This window comes from Erinaceus europaeus, chromosome 13 (assembly GCF_950295315.1).
Source record: "Erinaceus europaeus chromosome 13, mEriEur2.1, whole genome shotgun sequence".
Taxonomy (NCBI): domain Eukaryota; kingdom Metazoa; phylum Chordata; class Mammalia; order Eulipotyphla; family Erinaceidae; genus Erinaceus; species Erinaceus europaeus.
This window is the reverse complement of record NC_080174.1, coordinates 94,560,961-94,580,795: the sequence shown is the minus strand read 5'-3', so window position 1 is coordinate 94,580,795 and position 19,835 is coordinate 94,560,961. Positions and strand designations below refer to the sequence as shown.

At 39.8% G+C, this 19,835-nt stretch overlaps 1 pseudogene; it reads left to right on the top strand.

Moving 5' to 3' along the window:
- The first annotated feature begins 18,588 nt into the window (after positions 1-18,588).
- Positions 18,589-19,313, top strand: LOC132542398 (heterogeneous nuclear ribonucleoprotein A1-like; annotated as a pseudogene).
- The last annotated feature ends 522 nt before the right edge of the window (positions 19,314-19,835 follow it).

Here is a 19,835-nt window from a genome sequence, read left to right as displayed (position 1 = left end):
TTTTCAAATTCTTTACTCACTCCTGTTATTATTTCCTTAGCTAATGTTTGGATGTTGAACTCGTTGTTTTGTGCTTCACCCTCTGGAGGACTTTTAGCTGGACTCTTGTCCTGGTTCGAGTCTCCAATATTTTTTCTTGTTGTTTTAACCATTTTATATATTATGTTATGAGTTCCCTTTATCAGTACTTTTCAAATTATTGATCAGTATTGCCTGGATTGACTTGTGTCTAAGTAATTTAGTTAAAGGTTTTACCGTGGTATAAGTTAACAGTTTTTTCAATCCCTGAGTTGGAGCTCAGTGGTGTAAAAGCCTCTTTTTTTTTTCCTTCCCTGTAGGCTATGGGAAGGGCTTTTAAACTGTCGATAGGCTTCTTAGCTTAATCACTGACTCCTGACCAAGAGATAAAGCAGGGTGTGGCAGAGATAGTCCTGTGGTTATGCAAAGAGACTTTCACAGCCCCTCAGCTATGCCACCGAGGTATAGGTCTTCACCTGAGTTTCCCGGTTAGATCTCTGTCCCCTGGTGTCCCTCCCTGTTGCTGCTCCAGATTCTGAGGGTAGTAGCAATGGAAACTCAGAGTTGCACTTGGTGAGTTTCTGGGGAGTCCTTTCCTCCCTTCAGCTGTGGAGCAGACTGGAGGTGGTGTCTCCACTGATAAACTGATAAACTGTTGAACTGTTAGCAGTCACTTAATCTCTCCTTGGGCTCCTCTCTCCTCTCTATCACCAGCCACCTGTGTTTGTACTCACGGGTGATTTACTGGGTTCCTGTGGTCATTCTAGTCCTGTCTTGTTTCGGTCCGGGTATTCCTAGTTGATCCGGGAGAGGAGAGGAGAGGAGAGGAGAGGAGAGGAGAGGAGAGGAGAGGAGAGGAGAGAAAGCGATCTGCTGCTCGTAGCTCTGCCTCTGGAAGTGGAATCCTCCCTCCTTTGCTTTATAAACTTTTCAATTTGATGTAACTGCATTCATTTATTTTTGCCTTTGGTTCCGTGCAATTAAGTTTGTAGTGATGAACTTGTTGACAAACTTATATGGACGAGAGTTCTGCCTATATTTTTACCTAAATATTTGATGTTTTTTAGGCTATCAAATAACTTATCACTCTGGAGCAACTCTTTATTTTCTTCAATAAGATAAGAGAAAAATAAGCAGGTGGGGCAGGGGGTAAGATATCTGCAGCAATGTTTCACAACTTGCAACTTGATAATCAAAATTAGATACCATGAATTAGGACATAGGTAAAAGCCCACAGTGTTCACATGCAGGGCAAAACCTTTCACAGGCTGGGAGGCAGTGATGAAAGTGTCTGTCAGTTTCTCCCAGTCAATTTTAAAAGTATTTTAAATACAAAGAATAAAAAGAGAAATTTAGAGAGAATATGTACTTTTCAACTAGACAGATACAATTTATGCAAAAAGAAAATATTCACATATTGTAGCACCCATTATTATTCTGTTTAACATTCACTGGTCTCTCCAGTACAAGTTCCTTACTAGATCTGTAATGTGATTCTACAATGTCTACACTGATAAGAATTGTTTTTCTAATGCCAGTGACTTTATATGTGCAAAAATGTCTTATCAATTTGAATACATCTAAGCATTGTTGACATCTACATTTCAGTGTCAAGTGGATTTTTTCATATATTAGAATTTATGATAAAGAATCAAAGTACTTACTCATATTCCATATATTTATAGAATATTCAGAGGTATGGGTTCACATGGCCCTGTGATCCCTACAATTATTTAGATATATTTCCTTATATATTAACACAAGATGGAGACATGGAGAGATACAGAGACAATAAAAACAGAGCATATCTCAAGCCCATGTTGTGCAGAGGCTCACACCTGAGAGCTATTATTATACTGAACCACAAGCCTCTGCATCGTGTCTCAGATTGCATCCCTCTAATCTTTAGTACAATTTATGCTCGAAAGATTTGATTTCCATTGTGAATATTTTCGTGTGCTTGAAAATTAGTGGAACATCTGAAGGCCTGATGACTTTCTTGGGGTTTTGTTTCACTGTGAATTCTTTCAAGTCTACTAACAGGACCAGAATAACACAATGTTTCCAACACTGCTTACATTTATCAAATTTCTCTCCATTCTGAGTTATCTCATGTTGACAAAGATGAATGTCCTGAATCAGTGTTTTGATGTTTACTTTCATTGGGTTTCGCTCCACTGTGAGATCTATCACCTCTCAAAAGTACACTAACTTAAATTAATGTTTGAATGGATTGTTCACATTCATGAGGTTTCTTTCTCTGCACTGTGAATTCGTTCATGTCTCCGAAGACTACTGGAATAACTGAATGTTTTACTACATAATTTACATTCATAGGGCTTCTCTCTATTGTGCGTTCTTTCATGTGTCTGAAGACTACTGAAACAACTGAATGTTTTACTACACTGTTTATAACCATAGGGCTTCTCTCCACTGTGGATTCTTTCATGTCTCTGAAGACCACTGGAACAACTGAATATTTTACTACATAGTTTACATTCATAGGGTTTCTCTCAACTGTGAGTTTGTTCATGTTTTGAAGATTACTGGATTGGCAGAATGATTTACTACATAGTTTACATTCCTAGGGTTTCTCTCCACTATGAATTCTTTCATGTGCCTGAAGAATACTGAATTGCCTGAATGTTTTACTACACAGTTTACATTCATAGGGTTTCTCTCCACTGTGAGTTCTTTCATGTGCCCAAATATTACTGGATTGCCTGAATGTTTTACTACATAGTTTACATTCATAGGGTTTCTGTCCACTGTGAATTCTTTCATGTGTCTGAAGACTACTGGAACAACTGAATGTATTACTAAATCATTTACATTCATAGGGTTTCTCTCCACTGTGAATTTTTTCATGTTGTTGAAGATGAATAGAATAAGTGAATAATTTGATGTATACTTCATATTCTTGAGATTTTCTACCATTCTGACTATCTTCCCCTCAGAGATGTTCACTGCTGTAAAATAGTGTAATAGTGTAAAATAGTGCTGTAAAATAGTGTAAAATAGTGCTGTAAAATAGTGAACAATTAATTAATAACATATCAACAAATACGATTGATTCTATTGCCAGGATGCAGGACATTATTTTACTCAATAAGCCACAAAATCAGACATTAACAATAGATTCTACTAAAAATGTATAATGAAAAAAATCACAAATATTCAAATTATAGAATAATCCAGGGAGTCGGGCGGTAGTGCAACGGGTTAAGCATGCAAGGCACAAAGTGCAAGAACCAGTTAGGATCTCAGTTCAAGCCCACGGCTCTCTCCACCTTCAGGGGAATCACTTCACAGGCTGTGAAGCAGCCCTGAAGGTATCTCTCTTCCTCTCTATCTCCCTGTCTCTCTCAATTTCTCTGTCTCTATCCAGTAACAAATAAAAAAATTTCTTTAAACCTCGAATTAAAAGTAAAGTTAAAAAGTGGTAAAAAGGGGCTGGGATTGGGAGTCAGGAGGTAGCACAGCAGGTTAAGCACACACAGCACGAAGTGTAAGGACAGGTTGAAGGATAACAGTTGAGCCCCTAGCTCCCTACCTGCAGGGGATTCGCTTCACAGGTGATAAAGCTGATCTTCAGGTGCCTATCTTTCTCTTCCCCCTTTCCATTTTTCTGTCCTGTCCAAAATCAATGACAGCAATAATGACAACAATAAAACAAGGGCAGCAAAAGGGAATAAATAAATATTTAAGTGCACATGCTACAATGAGCAAGGAACTGGTTCGAATCCCCAGTCCCCACCAGCAGGGGGAAAGCTTTGAAAGTGGTCTTTCAAAGAAGGACTGCAGAAATCTCTCTCTTTCACTCTCCCTTCATTTACATTTCTGGCTGTCTCTATCCAATAAATAAATGAGAGAAAAACTGGTAAAGAGTAAATACTTTCTTTTATTTTAATATTTTATTATTTTATTTTTTATTAATTAGAAACATAGGAGGAGAGAGAAAGAACCAGGCATCACCCTGGTACATGTGCTGCCAGGGATTGAACTCAGGACTTCCTGCTTGAGAGTCCGATGCCATCTCAACTGCGCCACCTCCCGGACCACAAGAGTAAATACTTTCATATAAATATATTATGCCAAAATTAATGATATCTTTACAGCTGTTTTGTATGTATTAATTGAACCACAATTTGTTAATAGCAAGTTTTGGCTTTGTGTTGAAAATTTTCACTGAAAATATTAATCTTTTCTGAATTATATATATATTATAATTATATATAATTTCTAATTATCATAAAAGTATAGATATTCATACATTAGAGATTTTTTAATACTTTATTTATTTATGAGAAAGAGAGGAGAGAGAAAGAACCAGACATCACTCTAGTATATGTGTTGCCAGGGCCTGAATTCAGGACCTCATGCTTGAGAACCCAATAATTTATCCATTGCGCTACCTCTGGACCACACATTAGAAATTTAAAAAAAAATTATTTATTTTCCCTTTTGTTGCCTTTGTTGTTTTTATTGTTGTAGTTATTATTGTTGTCGTCATTGTTAGATAGGACAGAGAAATAGAGAAGACAAAGACAGGGGGAGAGAAAGATAGACACCAGCAGACCTGTTTCACCAGCTGTGAAGCAACTCCCTTGCATGTGGGGAACTGGGGTCTTGAACAGGGATCCTTACACTGGTCCTTGTGCTTTGCGCCACCTGCATTTAACCCACTGCGCTACCACCCAATCCCTAAGATATTTGTATTGTTTCCAAGTGTACTATTTTATAAATACTAAGTATCTTTACCACTTTTTAAGACTCCATTTTCTTGTTACATGTGAGAAAGATTTTTCTATAAAGTGGAGAAAAGACAGATATTGTAGAACATCATTATGGTACTTTTGTTGCCAGTGACTCAGATGGGAACTTCAGTCACGTACATCACATATATATTTCAGTCACTTGTCCAAGTATTCTATAACCTAGTCATGAAGTATCTTTGATGAGATTAGTTAAAAATTAATCTATTTGTGGCAGTCTTTATAAATTTTATGTTTTTATTATAGATATTTTCTTAATACCTTGTATTAAAAGAGCTTATATGCAATTATTAAGTCAGCAGAGAGCACACAATTAAGAACCCATAAGTTGGGAGTCAGGCAGTAGCCCAGCAGGTTAAGCAAAAGTGCCACAAAGCACAAGGATTAGCCTAACTTTCTGGGTTCGAGCCCCTGGGTTCCCATATGCAGGGAAGTCTCTTTACAAGCAGTGAAGCAAGTCTGCAGGTGTCTAGCTTTGTCTCCTCATCCTCTCTCCATTTCTCTCTGTCCTATTCAACAATGACAACATCAATAACTACAACAATAAAACAGGCAACAAAAGGGAAGAAATAAATGAATAAAAATAATTAAAAGAAAAAAAACATAAGTCTACTATAGGGAAACCATGTAGGCACCAGATCTCAGTAAATTACACAGAATCAAAATATTTGAAAACACAGTAGCTTTCTGGGTGGTACATCACAATTTATTGTAAATTTAACTCTCACCTTTGTTTAATCCCATGCAACTTAGGCTGCTCTTTGGTGGAATGTTCTTGTACTTTTTCTAAAATTACAAAATATGTAAAGTATTAGAAATTATACAAATAGTGGTCTGGGAGGTGGCACAGTAGCTAAGGCACTAGACTCTCAAGCATGAAGTCCTGAGTTTGATCTCCAGCAGCACATGTACCAGAGTGAGGTCTGGATGTTTCTCTCATCCTGTCTTCCACAAGAACAAATAAATAATTAAATAAAAGAAATAAATTATACAAATAGATCAAATTTATTTTTTTTCACCAGAGCACTGCTCAGATCTAGTTTATGATGTTGCAGGGGACTGAACCTGGGACTTTAGATAGATCCTTAGGAATGAGAGTCTGCTTGTATGACCATTGTGCTATCTACCACCACCATGATTTTTTTTTAAGAATTTATTTCTTGGGGAGTCGGGCAGTAGCACAGCAGGTTAAGTGCATGTGGTGCAAAGTGCAAGGACCAGCCTAAGGATCCCAGATCAAGCCCCTGACTCCCCACCTGCAGTGGAGTGGCTTCACAGGTGGTGAAGCAGGTCTGCAGGTGTCTTTCTCTCCCACTCTGTCTTTTCCTCTTCTATCCATTCCTTTCTGTCCTATTCAACAACAACAACATCAATAACAACAATAAAACAAGGGCAACAAAAGAGAATAATTTAAAAAATTAATTTCTTTATTCTTGAGGAAGATGGGCAGAGAGAGAAAAAAACAAACATCAATCTAGTACATGTGTTGCTGAAGACCAAACTCAGGACCTCATGGTCAAGAATCCAATGCTTTATCCACTGCGCCACATCCCGGACCACAAGATTGAATTTGTGGTCCATCATGAGACACAATCAAACCCTGCTCACTTAACACTGTCTCCATTTACACAATGGTGAACAAAAAGCCATTTTTTTTCTCTTCTAGTTGAAAAATTAAGGCTAGTAGAGTTACCTATTGAAAGAAAGTTCCTCAAGTCTCTGTAGAGTTTCTTCTCTGAAGGATTAAATAGTGCCCACTCCTCTTGAGTGAATATCACAGTTACATCTTCATAGGTCACTGAGCCCTAAAATATGTGCAATGTGTTCATGGGAGAAAATGTGAATGACAGCAGATTAGCCATTCAGTCTCTACTTTAGGAGGCCTGTGAAGGATTGTCTCATCTGCAAACATGTCTTTGGTGACTTGAAAATCAAATACCTCTTAATTATGGTCTAGAAGTTGGTACATTGATTAGAACAATGGCTTCTCACAAGGCCTAGTTCAATCCCTGGCATCTCACATGACAGCAATATCCCTATTCTTACTCTTCCCCTCTATACTTTTGTAATTAGTAAATGATAAAACCTTAAGGTTGTGTGAGAGTACAACTGATAAGATGCTCACGTTACCATATAAAAGGACCAAGATTCTATATATTCTAGTTCTCACATGCATGGGGGGAGGGGGTGGCACAGGACTCTTCACAAGTGGTGGAGAAGTTTTGGACATTTCCTTCCTTATTTATAATGTAAAGTTTATATAGGTAAAGAGAATTTAAATGACATAGTGGGGGTTGTATTGTTTAATGGGAAACTGGGGAATGTTATGCATGTACAAACTATTGTATTTACTGTTGAATGTAAAACGTTAATTCCCCAATAAAGAAATAAATTTAAAAAAAAGAATTTGATAGGGAGAGTGAAGTAGAAGGTAACTGGAATTGAACCTATAGCCCCTGGAGACTTAGAGCTCAAAGTTGGTGTGTCTTCTTCTATCTTCAGTTCTTCTCATAAAAAGAAAATAAACATTAATTTCATTTATTATATATGAATAAAAATTTCACATCACACACAGATAGATATATCTCTACTTCACTTTCCTTATTAAATTCTCTTCACCTATATAAAACTCAAAAATATAAATAAGAAAATAGACACTGGGTGTAATGAATTCATAATGAAGCCACAGTGATAAAAAAAAATAAAAGTTGGGATAAAAAAGAACACATGTGATGATTATGATAAGTTTGTTAGAAATGAAACAGGAAGAGGTCTGGGAGGTGACACAGTGGTAAAGCTTTGGACTCTCAATCATGAGGTGCCGAGTTTGATCCCTGGCATCACATGTGCCAGAGTGATGTCTGGTTCTTTCTCTCTCCTGCTATCTTTCTCATAAATAAATAAATTATTAAAAAAAAAAGAAATGAAACATCTCAAGCCACACAGCTCTTTATTATTAACAGGTGCAGGGCAGGGTGCACCTGGTTAAGGATACATATCACCATGACACAAGACCTAGGTTTGACACTTGCTTCCCTCCTGAGTGGGGTACATTTCATGAGCAGTGAACAGGCCTGCAGGTGTCTCCTATCAAATAAAATGGAAAGAAAAAAATGGCATTCTGCAGGAGTGGATTCAAAGTTCTCACAATGAGCTCAGGAAATAACCCTGGTTTAGGGTTGGGCCATAGTGCAGTGGGTTAGTGCATGTGGCGGAAAGTACAAGAACCAGAGTAGGGATCCTGGTTCGAGCCCCCAGCTCCCCAGCTGCAGGGGAGTCACTTCACAATCGGTGGAGCAGGTCTTCAGGAGTCTAAGTTTCTCTCTCCCTCTGTCTTCCCCATCTCTCTCCATTTCTCTCTGTCCTATCCAACAGTGAGCGACATCAACAATAACAATAATAACCACAACAAGGATTCAACAACAAGGGCAAGAAAAGGGGGGAAAAGGAAATAAACCAGGTGACAGAAAATAAAGGGAGGCCAAGAAGAACAGTAATCCAGTAATATACATCCTCCTCAATTTCTGTCTATGATAGAAAGTAGAATATAATTTATAAATAGAAAAAGATGCTATGAGGAGGAAGGAATCATTGTGGAAAGTCTGTAGTAGTGAAAGGGTATTTTGTTCCTTAAGATACACACGGATGTTACAACAGTAACCAAAAACCTATAGAAGTCATCCTCAGTACAGTACATAATATCTGATTTGGAAATGTCTTCAGAGACCTGAGCTCAACATCAATGATAAAAAAATTAATGTAAAACTGTACCACTGAGACTACATCAAATTGAAAATATTTGGTATAATCACAAAACCTATCACCACAACAAAGAAATGCAGTAAAATAAAATAAGAAAGTATATTTACATGCTATACATCAAAGTGCTAATCAGCAATATATATACTCACACAACTCAGTAGAGTAACATGAACAACCACAATAAATGTACAGAAAGACATTTATAATCTCTTTAACCAAGATGTTTAGTCACAGGGCAATTAAAAATCGCTCACAGGGGAGTTGGGCTGTCGCACAGCGGGTTAAGCACAGGTGGTGCAAAGCACAAGGACGGGTAGAAGGGTCCCTGGTTCGAGCCCTGGCTCCCCACCTGCAGGGGAGTTGCTTCACAAGCGGTGAAGCAGGTCTGCAGGTGTCTATCTTTTTCTCCCTCTCCTCTCTCCATTTCTCTCTGTCCTATCCAACAACGACAACAATAAAACAACAAGGGCAACAAAAGGGAATAAATAAATAAAATAAATATTTAAAAAAAATTTCTCACAGTCCCTGAGTGTCACATACCTGCATATTAGAACAATAAAGTTTCATTTTTTAAAAAGAGAGTAATTCTGGTTTAATACCCTTTTGTAGATTTACTGAATTTTATAATATCTTACACAAAGATTAAGAAAAGCATACATAGAAACTAGGCAGGGGGCCGGGTGGTGGAGCAGCGGGTTAAGCGCACATGGAACAAAGTGCAAGGACCCAGAGAAAGATCCCGGTTTGAGCCCCCGGTTCCCCACCTGCAGGGGAGTTGCTTCACAGGTGGTGAAGCAGGTCTGCAGGTGTCTGTCTTTCTCTCCCCCTCTCTGTCTTCCCCTCCTCTCTCCGTTTCCCTCTGTCCTATCCAATAACAATGACATCAATAACGACATCAATAACAACATCAATAATAAGTACAACAACAATAAAAAACAAGGGCAACAAAAGGTAAAATAAATAGATATAAAAAATTTAAAAGAAAAAGAAACTAAGCAGAATTGTTAGGTCTCTGCTATCCCAGGAAAGACATATTTCTCAGTGGGAATACCAGATTAATGCCATTACTTTTATCTGCAAAAATTAAAACATTTTCAACAGTTCTATGTCACTAATCAACATAAGAATAGTCATCCCATATACAATGCTGGGTAGAGAGAAAAAGAGGGTCAAGTGGTGGCACACTTGCTAAGTGTTCATTTTATAGTGTGCAAATACCCAGTTCAAGCCTCCTGACCCCATCTACAGGAGGAAAGCTTCATGAATTGTGAAGCAGGGCTGCAGGTTTCTGTGTCTCCCTTGCTATCTCCCTGCCCTATCCATTTCTCTCAGTCTCAATCCTTTATTAAATAAACAAACAAAACATTTTAAAAATCTACTATAAAAAGATAGAAAATCCCTTCAAGCTCCATCCAAGATGAATGAGAGAAGGTGGGTTCAGTGTTTTTATTAGCTATGTAGTATTCAATTGTGTATATATACCACAGCTTTCTCAGCCACTCATCTGTTGTTGATCAGCTGGGTTGCTTCTAGGTTTTAGCTAATACAAATTGTGCTGCTATGAACATAGGTGTATACATATCCTTTTGGTTGGGTGTTATGATGTCCTTGGGGTATATCCCCAGAAGAGGAATTACTAGGTCATATGGAAAGTCCATGCCTAGCTTTGTGAGAGTTCTCCAGACAGATCTCCACAGAGGTTGGACCAATTTACATTCCCACCAGCAGTGCAGAAGGGTTCCTCTGTCCCAACCGCCTCTCCAGCATTAGTTGCTGTTGTCCTTTTTGATGTCTGCCATTCTCAACAGGGGTGAGGTGCTAGCTCAAAGTTGTCTTTATTTGCATTTCTTTGACAATCAGTGGCCTGGAGCTATTTTTCATGTGTTTGTTAGCCTTTTGGATTTCTTCTGTTGTGAATATTCTGTTTATATCCTCTGCCCATTTTTGGTTGGGGACATTTGGTTTTTTGTTGCTAAGTTTGCTGAGCTCTTTGTATATGTGGTTATTCATTTCTTGTCTGATGTATGGCATGTGAAGATCTCCCATTCTGAGGTGTCCCTTTGTTTGTGTGATAGTTTCTTTGGCTGTGCAGTTTTTCAATTTGATGTAGTCCCATTGACTGGTATTACCATTTTCTATTTCTTTTCTTAAAAAAATATTTTTTTTACTTATTTATATATTGTATAGAGACAGCCAGAAATTGAGGGGAAAAGGGGGCTAGAGAGGAAGAGAGACACAGAGGTACCTGCAGCTCTGCTTCCCCACTTGTGAAGCTTTCCCCCTGCAGGTGGGGACCGGGTCTCAAACCTGGGTCTTTGCACACTCTAACATGTGAAGGATCCCTTTGTGTGATAGTTTTTTTTCTACTTTTTAAAAAATCTTTTTTTTAACTTTATTTTTATTATTAGAGAAAGACAGAGAGAAATTGAGGGGAAGGGAAGATAGAGATGGAGAGAGACAGAGATACACCTGCAGCCCTGCTTCACCACTCGTGAAGCTTTCCCCCTGCAGGTGGGGACCAGGGGCTTCAACTTGGGTCCTTGTGCACAATAGAGTGTGTGCTTAACCAGGTGAGCCACCGCCTGGCCCCTCTACTTTTTTTTTTTAATTAGTTAATTTATTGGATAGAGACAGCCAGAAATTGAAAGGCAAGGGGGACTAGAGAAGAAGAGACAGGTGGGGACTGGGGACTCAAACCTGGGTCCTTGCACACTGTAACATGTGTGCTCAACCAGGTGTGCCACCTCCCAGCCCCTATCACTTTCTATTTCTTTGAATACTGACTCAGTTCAGTGTACAGGTCTTTCATGTCTTTTCATGTCAGGTTTATTCCTAGGTATTTTACTGATATTGCTGCAACAGAAAATGGGAGTGTGAGAGTCAGGAGGTGGTGCAGTGGGTTAAGCACCTGTAGTGCAAAGCGCAAGGACAGGCGTAAGGATCCTAGTTCGAGCCCTGGCTCCCCACCTGCAGGGGAGTCGCTTAGCAGGCAGTGAATCAAGTCTGCGGGTGTCTGTCTCAATTCCTTTCTGTCTCCCCCTTCTCTCTCAATTTCTCTCTGTCTCTATCCAATAACAAAAAAAATGGGAGTGAATTCTGGATATCCTCTTCTTTGGATTTAGTGTTTGCATTTTTTTTAAGAATTGATTTATGAATTCATGACAAAGATAGGAGTAGAGAAAGAAACATCCATTGCTGGGCTGGCTTCCCAGGCAGGAGACAGACGACCAGGGACTCATGGCTGAGCTGGGAAAGCAGTATTACAACCTAATCTCTAATCACAATTCTGTCCTATCTATCTTCTGAGGTGGAAGTTTCAGGAACAGTAAGTACATAGGATAGGGGGTGGGGAGAAGGAGAATAGCAAATTTGGACTAGTTCATTGAAGTAGAGAAGATGTCTTAGAAATGAGATAAGATGAAATTACACTAATGCACTGATTGCTTCAGCTCTGCACCTGGTGGATACGAATGTTTGCCTTGAAACTGCACACCCTGTGACCCTGGTCTCTCAGCTCTATGTTACCTTGTCAATTTGGCTTCTGCAAACACTGCTAGCTTCCTCCCTGGAAGATAAGAATGGAATTTTCTCCTTGAAACTTTTACCTCAAAGATAAATTAGCAAGGACATGCAGACCCCCCTCAATTATGCAGACCCCCCTTCACTTTTCCCTTTAAAGGAGGGTGAATTTCAGGCCTGGTCGTCTCAAAGCAACTAGTCCAGATTTGGTACCGGCCTGGGATCACTCAGCTGAGGTTTCTCTTTGCCTTTTGTCCTTTGGTGTTGTATCTTTGTAAGTATGTGTACTGGCCATATTTTCACTCTTTCAAACTTAAGAATAAATTCCTTATACATCACTTATCTACTGGAGTCATGTCAGTTTGTGTGGGTTCCGGTTAGTTGGTTTCAGTTTGTCTTACTTTGTAATGCATATGGTCAGAAACAATTTAACAAGGGCACTGCTCAGCTCTAATGATGCTGGAGCAAGGATAAAACCTGAGATTTGGAGATTAAGTCACTAGAGTTTCTTTGCATAAATAACAATCATGGTCTCTTCCCTTCCCATTGTATTTATTTATATATTTCTTTTTTTTTCATGCAAATCACTATTAGTATGTCCCTAGCCCAGAAATACAGAGCTGTGTTTCCACATTTTATCTATGTTTGTAGTGGAAAGCATGCCTTCTTTTGTGCTTTTAAAGAACAGATGTTAGGGCAATGTTTTTTTTTTTAAATATTTATTTTATTTATTTATTCCCTTTTGTTGCCCTAGTTGTTTTATTGTTGTAGTTATTATTGTTGTCATCATTGTTGGATAGGACAGAGAGAAATGGAGAGAGGAGGGGAAGTCAGAGAGGAGGAGAGAAAGATAGACACCTGCAGACCTGCTTCACCGCCTGTGAAGCGACTCCCCTGCAGGTGGGGAGCCGGGGTTCGAACCGGGATCCTTATGACAGTCCTTGTGCTTTGCGCCACCTGAGCTTAACCCGCTACGCTACAGCCCAACTCCCTAGGGCAATGTTTAAAGCACATAACTCCAGTATTGAAAAATGTTTTTTTTTCTTCCTTAAAAAAAAAAGATTCCACAATAATGAATTCAGTCTGCCAGTTTGTATTTTCTTTTTTTTTTTTAATTTTATTTCTTTCTTTCTTTATTGGGGAATTAATGTTTTACATTCAACAGTAAATACAATAGTTTGTACATGCATAACATTCCCCAGTTTCCCATTTAACAATACAACCCCCACTATGTCACTTATTATCCTTCATGGACCTGTATTCTCCCCAACCACCCACCCCAGAGTCTTTTACTTTGGTGCAATACGCCAATTCCTTTTCAGGTTCTACTTGTGTTTTCTTCTCTGATCTTGTTTTTCAACTTCTGCCTGAGAGTGAGATCATCCCATATTCATCCTTCTGTTTCTGACTTATTTCACTCAACATGATTTTCTCAAGGTCCATCCAGGATCGGCTGAAAACGGTGAAGTCACCATCTTTTACAGCTTAGTAGTATTTCATTGTGTATATATACCACAACTTGCTCAGCCACTCATCTGTTGTTGGACACCTGGGTTGCTTCCAGGTTTTGGCTATTACAAATTGTGCTGCCGAGAACATATGTGTACAGAGATCTTTTTGGATGGATGTGTTGGGTCCCTTAGGATATATCCTCAGGAGAGGAATTGCAGGATCAAAGGGTAGGTCCATTTCTAGCCTTCTGAGAGTTCTACAGACTGTTCTCCACAGAGTTGGGACCAATTGACATTCCCACCAGCAGTGCAGGAGGGTTCCTTTGACCCCACAACCTCTCCAACATTTTCTGCTGTTACCTTTTCTGTTGTATGACATTCTCACAGGAGTGAAGTGATATCTCATTTTTGTCTTGATTTGCATATAGTTGTTCATAGAAGCCTCTCATGATATGTTGAATTTTTTTAAGGTTTTTTTGTTTTATTTATTTATTTATTTATTTATTTATTTTGTTGCCCTTGTTGTTTTGTTGTTATAGTTATTATTGATGTCATTGTTGTTGGATAGGAAAGAGAAATGGAGAGAGGAGGGGAAGACAGACAGGGGGAGAGAAAGACAGACACCTACAGACCTGCTTCACCACCTGTGAAGTGACACCCCTGCAGGTGGGGAGCCGGGGGCTCGAACCAGGATCCTTCCGCTGGTCCTTGTGCTTAGCGCTACCTGTGCTTAACCTGCTGCGCTACTGCCTGACTCCCGATCTGTTGAATTTCTGAGGTGTCTGTTGTGATATCTCCTCTTTCATTTACTACCCGATTTATTTGTGTCTTCTCCCTTTTTTGTTTTGTGAGTCTGGCTAAAGGTTTGTCGATTTTGTTTACCCTTTCAAAGAACCAACATTTACTTTCGTTGATCTTTTGTATGGTTTTCCTATTCTCAATGTTATTTATTTCTGCCCTAACTTTAGTGATTTCTGTCCTTCTGGTTGCTTTAGGGTTCCTTTGTTGTTCTTCTAGGTCTTTAAGATGTGCAATCAGGCGGTTTATTTGTGTTTCTTCTTGTTTCCTAAAGTGTGCTTGTATAGCTATGAACTTCCCTGTTAGGACTGCTTTAGCTCTGTCCCAAATATTTTGATAGCTTGTGTCTTCATTTTCATTGAACTCTCAAAACATTTTGATTTCTTCCTTGATTGCCTCTTTGACCCAGAAGTTGTTAAGAAGTGTACTGTTGAACTTCCACATTTTGGGACTGTTACTAATCTTTTGTTGATTGTTAAGTGTTAGTTTAATTCCACTGTGGTCTGCAAAGATGCTTGGGATGATTTCAGTGCTCTTGAATTTGCTGATGCTGTGTTTGTGGCCTAACATATGGTCTATCCTTGAGAATGACCCATGTGGATTTGAGTAAAATATGTATTCCAGTTTCTTGGGATGAATGACTCTGAAAATGTCCAATAGTTCTAGTTTATCTCTTCATTTAGCTTCCTTATGTCTTTATTGATTTTCTTCCTGGATGATCTGTCAAGTTGAGAGAGTGGGGTGTTGAAGTCCCCTACTATGATTGTGTTACTGTTAATATATTGCTGTAGCTCTTTCAGTAGAAGTTTGATGTATTTAGATGGCTTCTCATTGGGTGCATAGATGTTAATAATTGTTAAGTCCTCTTGATTGCCTGATCCTCTGAGCATTAAGTAGTGTCCATTCCTATCTTTTTTAATCTTATCTATTTTAAAGTCTATCGTGTCAGATATGAGAATAGCTGTTCCTGCCCTTTTTTGTGGGCCATTGGCTTGAATGATAGTTTTCCATCCTTTCACTTTAAGTCTGTGTTTGTCTTGTTGAGTTAGGTGAGTTTCCTGTAGACAACATATTGTTGGGTTGTGTTTTCTGATCCATCTTCCTACTTTGTGTCTTTTAATAGGTGAATTCAGGCCATTGACATTTATTGATATCAAAGATTGAAGATATTTTAACAACATTCTTGTAGAGTTTTAGAGTGTTTTGATATATGTTCTATTTGTAGTGGTCTGGTTGTTTATAGGAGACCTTTCAGAACTTCTTTCAGGGCAGGCTTGGTGATGGTTGCTTCCTTCAACTGTTGCTTGTCTGAGAAGGTTTTGATGCCTCCATCTAGTCTGAATGACCGTCTAGCAGGATATATTATTCTTTGCTGAAAGCCTTTCTCATTGAGCACTTGATAGATATCTTGCAATTCTCTTCTGGCCTGTAGTGTTTGTATGGAGAAGTCTGCTAATCTTATGGGTTTTCCTTTGTAAGTGACTCTTTGTTTTTCTCTTGCAGCCTTGAGGATCCTTTCTTTATCCTTATTCCTTTCCATTATAAATATGATATGTCTCGTCTTTAGGTCTGGGGTAATTCTGTTTGGGACCCTCTGGGATTCTTGAATCTTTATGTCTTTAATGTTGTCTAGACTAGGGAAGTTTTCAGCTATTATGGTCTGGAGAATGCTTTCTTCCTCTCCTCTTTCTTCCTCTGGTATGCCAATAATGCATATATTGTTTCTTTTGAAGTCATCCCATAGGACTCTGTTGTTGTTTTCAGCATCTCTTAATCTCTTTTTGAGATCTCTTACTTCTTTTTTAGTTGTCTCTAATTCATCCTCAATCTTGCTAATTCTGTCTTCAGCCTCATAGAGTCTATTCTCTCTGCCCTCTACTGCTTTCTGGAGTTCATCTATTTTGTTGCCCTGCTCTGATACTGTTTTAGCTTGTTCAGCTAGTTTCATTCTTAGCTCAGCGATTTCAGCTTTCAGCTCTCTAATAACCATGAGATAATTAGTATTTTCCTTCATATTCATTTGTTGTTCCTGTATTTCTTATTACAATTTTTTCATAATCTTTACTCACTCCTGTTATTATTTCCTTAGCTAATGTTTGGATGTTGAACTCGTTATTTTGTGCTTCACCCTCTGAAGGACTTTTTTTTTTAATTTTTAAAAAATATTTATTTAATTTATTTATTCCCTTTTGGTGCCCTTGTTGTTTTATTGTTGTAGTTATTATTGTTGTTGTCGTTGTTGGATAGAACAGAGAGAAATGGAGAGAGGAGGAGAAGACAGAGAGGTGGAGAGAAAAATAGACACCTGCAGACCTGCTTCACCACCTGTGAAGTGACTCCCCTGCAGGTGGGGAGCCGGGGTTCGAACCGGGATCCTTATGCCGGTCCTTGTGCTTTGCGCCACCTGCGCTTAACCCGTTGCGCTACAGCCCGACTCCCTCTGGAGGACTTTTAGCTGGGCTCTTGTCCTGGTTCGATTCTCCAATATTTTTTCTTGTTGTTTTAACCATTTTATATTATGTTATGAGTTCCCTTTATCAGTACTTTTCAAATTATTGATCACTATTGCCTCAATTGACTTGTGTCTAAGTATGTTAATTAAAGGGTTCACAGTGGTGGAAGTTAACAGTTGTTTCAATCCCTGAGTTGGAGCTCAGTGGTTTAAAACCCTCTTTTTTTTTTTCTTCTCTGTAGGCTATGGGATTCTGAGGGCTTTTATACTATCAATAGGCTTCTTAGCTTAATCACTGACTACAGACTAAGAGATAATGCAGGGTGTGGCAGAGATACTTCAGTTGTTATGCAAAGAGACTTTCACAGCCCCTCAGCTATGCCACGGAGGTATAGGTCTTCTCTTGAGTTTCCCGGTTAGATCTCTGTCCCCTGTTGTCCCTCCCTGTTGCTGCTCCAGATTCTGAGGGTAGTAGCAATGGAGACTCACACTTGGTGAGTCTCTGGGGAGTCCTCTCCTCCCCTCAGCCGTCCCCTTGTTGGTGGAGCAGACTGGAGGTGGTATCTCAACTGATAAACTACTGAACTGTTAGCAGTCACTTAATTTCTCCCTAGGCTCCTCTCTCCTCTCTGTCACCAGTCACAGATGTTTGTAATCACCGGTGATTTAGTGGGCTCCTGTGGTCATTCTAGTCTTGTCTTGTTTTGGTCCCGGATGGTCTCCTTTGGTATTCTTAGTTGATCCGGGAGAGGAGGGGAGAGGAGAGGAGAGAAATCAATCTGCTGCTTCTAGCTCTGCCTCCGGAAGTTGAATCTTCTATTTATATATTTCTTTGTTTTACTAGAACACTGTTGAACTTTGGCTTCTGGTGGTACAGGGGATTGAACCTGGCATTTTGGAGCCTCAGGCATGAGAGTCTCTTATAACCATTATGCTATCTGTCTTCCCCCCCCCAACCCCAACTAATAGCTATCTTGTTAAATGCAGAGCCTGGTGCTTGGAAGTAACACACTTGTTAAAGAAAAAACTGTAAGCCAGAGACATCATGTTTTGAAAGTCAATCACTGGCACCACTGGAAGTGAAAGCCAATAAGTGCTCCTATGAAAAGAAGAAAAAGAAGGAAATAGAATAAAGTGTCATGAAGGGACCAGTGGAGGAGCAGAAATGTTTTTTTTCTCATTTTAAAAAAATTCTTAGTATTAGCTTTACTTCTTGGCTAGAGACAGCCATAAATAGAGGGGGAAAGAGTCAAAAAGAGGGAGAGAGACAGAGACACCTTCAGCACAGCTTCACCACCTGAAAGTTTTCCCCACGCAGGTGGGGACCAGGGGCTTGAACCTGGGTCCTTGCGCCAGAAATGTCTTGATGCCAATCATTTATGCTGACCCTGCCCACCCACCCCTGGGGCAGCTCCACACATTCTGTGTGGAGTCCACTGGCCCACATATCTAGAGGTGTGTCTATGGCTGCTCACTGTGGAGAGCTGCTGGTCTGTCCCCAGAATCAGCAGAAGCACTTCTCCAGGACTTCCATCTCTAACTGGCTCTGAAGAGAGCCTGTGAGCTGCTCTGCACTGGCAGTTCCAGGTAAGCAGGGCCCTCTGACTGTAATGTAGGCTTGGGGAGGGAGGAAGTTGTCTAAATTTTGACATCCTGAGACTGCTGACGTCTGCATTCCAGGAGAGAGGAAATCTGGCATCCAAAGGGATGTGCTCCTATAAACTCTGAGCTACAGACGTCGACTACATCAGTGTTTTCTGCCTGTGGACGTCACCAAGTGAGCATCCTGAGCTTGTCTCTGTCTGTTGCCATCATGTCGAAATCTGAGTCTCTGAAGGAGCCAGAGCAGCTGTGGAAGCTCTTCATCAGGGCTTGAGCTTTGAAAAAAGTCTCTCCAGGAGCCATAACAGCTACAGAAGCTCTTCATTGGAGGCTTGAGCTTTAAAACAACCGATGAGAGTCTTAGTAGCCATTCTGAGGAGTGGGGAACTCTCACAGACTGTGTGGTTATGAGACTCAAACTCCAAGAGCTCCAGGGGTTTCAGTTTTATCGCATATGCCACCGTGGAGGAGGTGGGTGCTGCCCACCCATGTGAGGTCACACAAGGTGGATGGGAGAGTTGTGGAACCAAAGACAGCCGTCTCCAGAGAAGATTTGAAATGACCTGGTGCCCACAGAACTGTGAAAAAGATTTTTGTGGGGAGCAAAAAGAACACACTGAAGAACACCATCTAAGAGACTATTTTGAACACTATGGGAAAATTGAAGTTATTGAAATCATGACTGACCGGGGCAGTGGCAAAAGGAGAGGCTTTGCTTCTGTAACCTTTGATGACCATGATTCTGTCGACAAGCCTGTCATTCAAAAATACCATACAGAGAGTGGCCACACCTGTGAAGCAAGGAAAGCCTTATCACAGCAAGACATGGCTAGAGCCTCGTCCAGCCACAGAGGACAAAGTGGTTCTGGAAACTTTGGTGGTGGCCGTGGAGGTGGCTTTGGTGGCAGTGACAACTCACTCTCAGGCAGAAGTTGAAAAAAAAGATCAGAAACAAAAACACAAATAGAACCTGAAATTGGCATATTGCACCAAAGTAAAAGACCCTGGTGGGTGGGTGGGGAGAATACAGGTCCATGAAGGATGATAAATGACATAGAGGGGATTGTATTGTTAAATGGGAAACTGGGGAATGTTATGCATGCACAAACTATTGTATTTACTGTTGAATGTAAAACATTAATTCCCCAATAAAGAAATGTTTTAAAAAATTAAATTAAATTTAAAAAAAAAGAAAAAGATAAGGTCTTCAGGAGGAGTGGATCCATAGTGCAGGTAAGAGAATTGAGCAGCTTCATTGACTGCTATGTGTTTCTTGTAGGCAGATAACATCTGCCTGATGCTGTATCGCCAATTGACCAATAAGAACGCGTTTGGCAAAGGACAGCCCCTCAACATTAAGTTGGAGGACTCGAAGAGCAGGACCAACAGCTTGAAAGCTGTCAGGAGCTGCTTGTTGCTGGCTTTGAAAGTGACTGGGATCCACGTGGATTCAGTTGG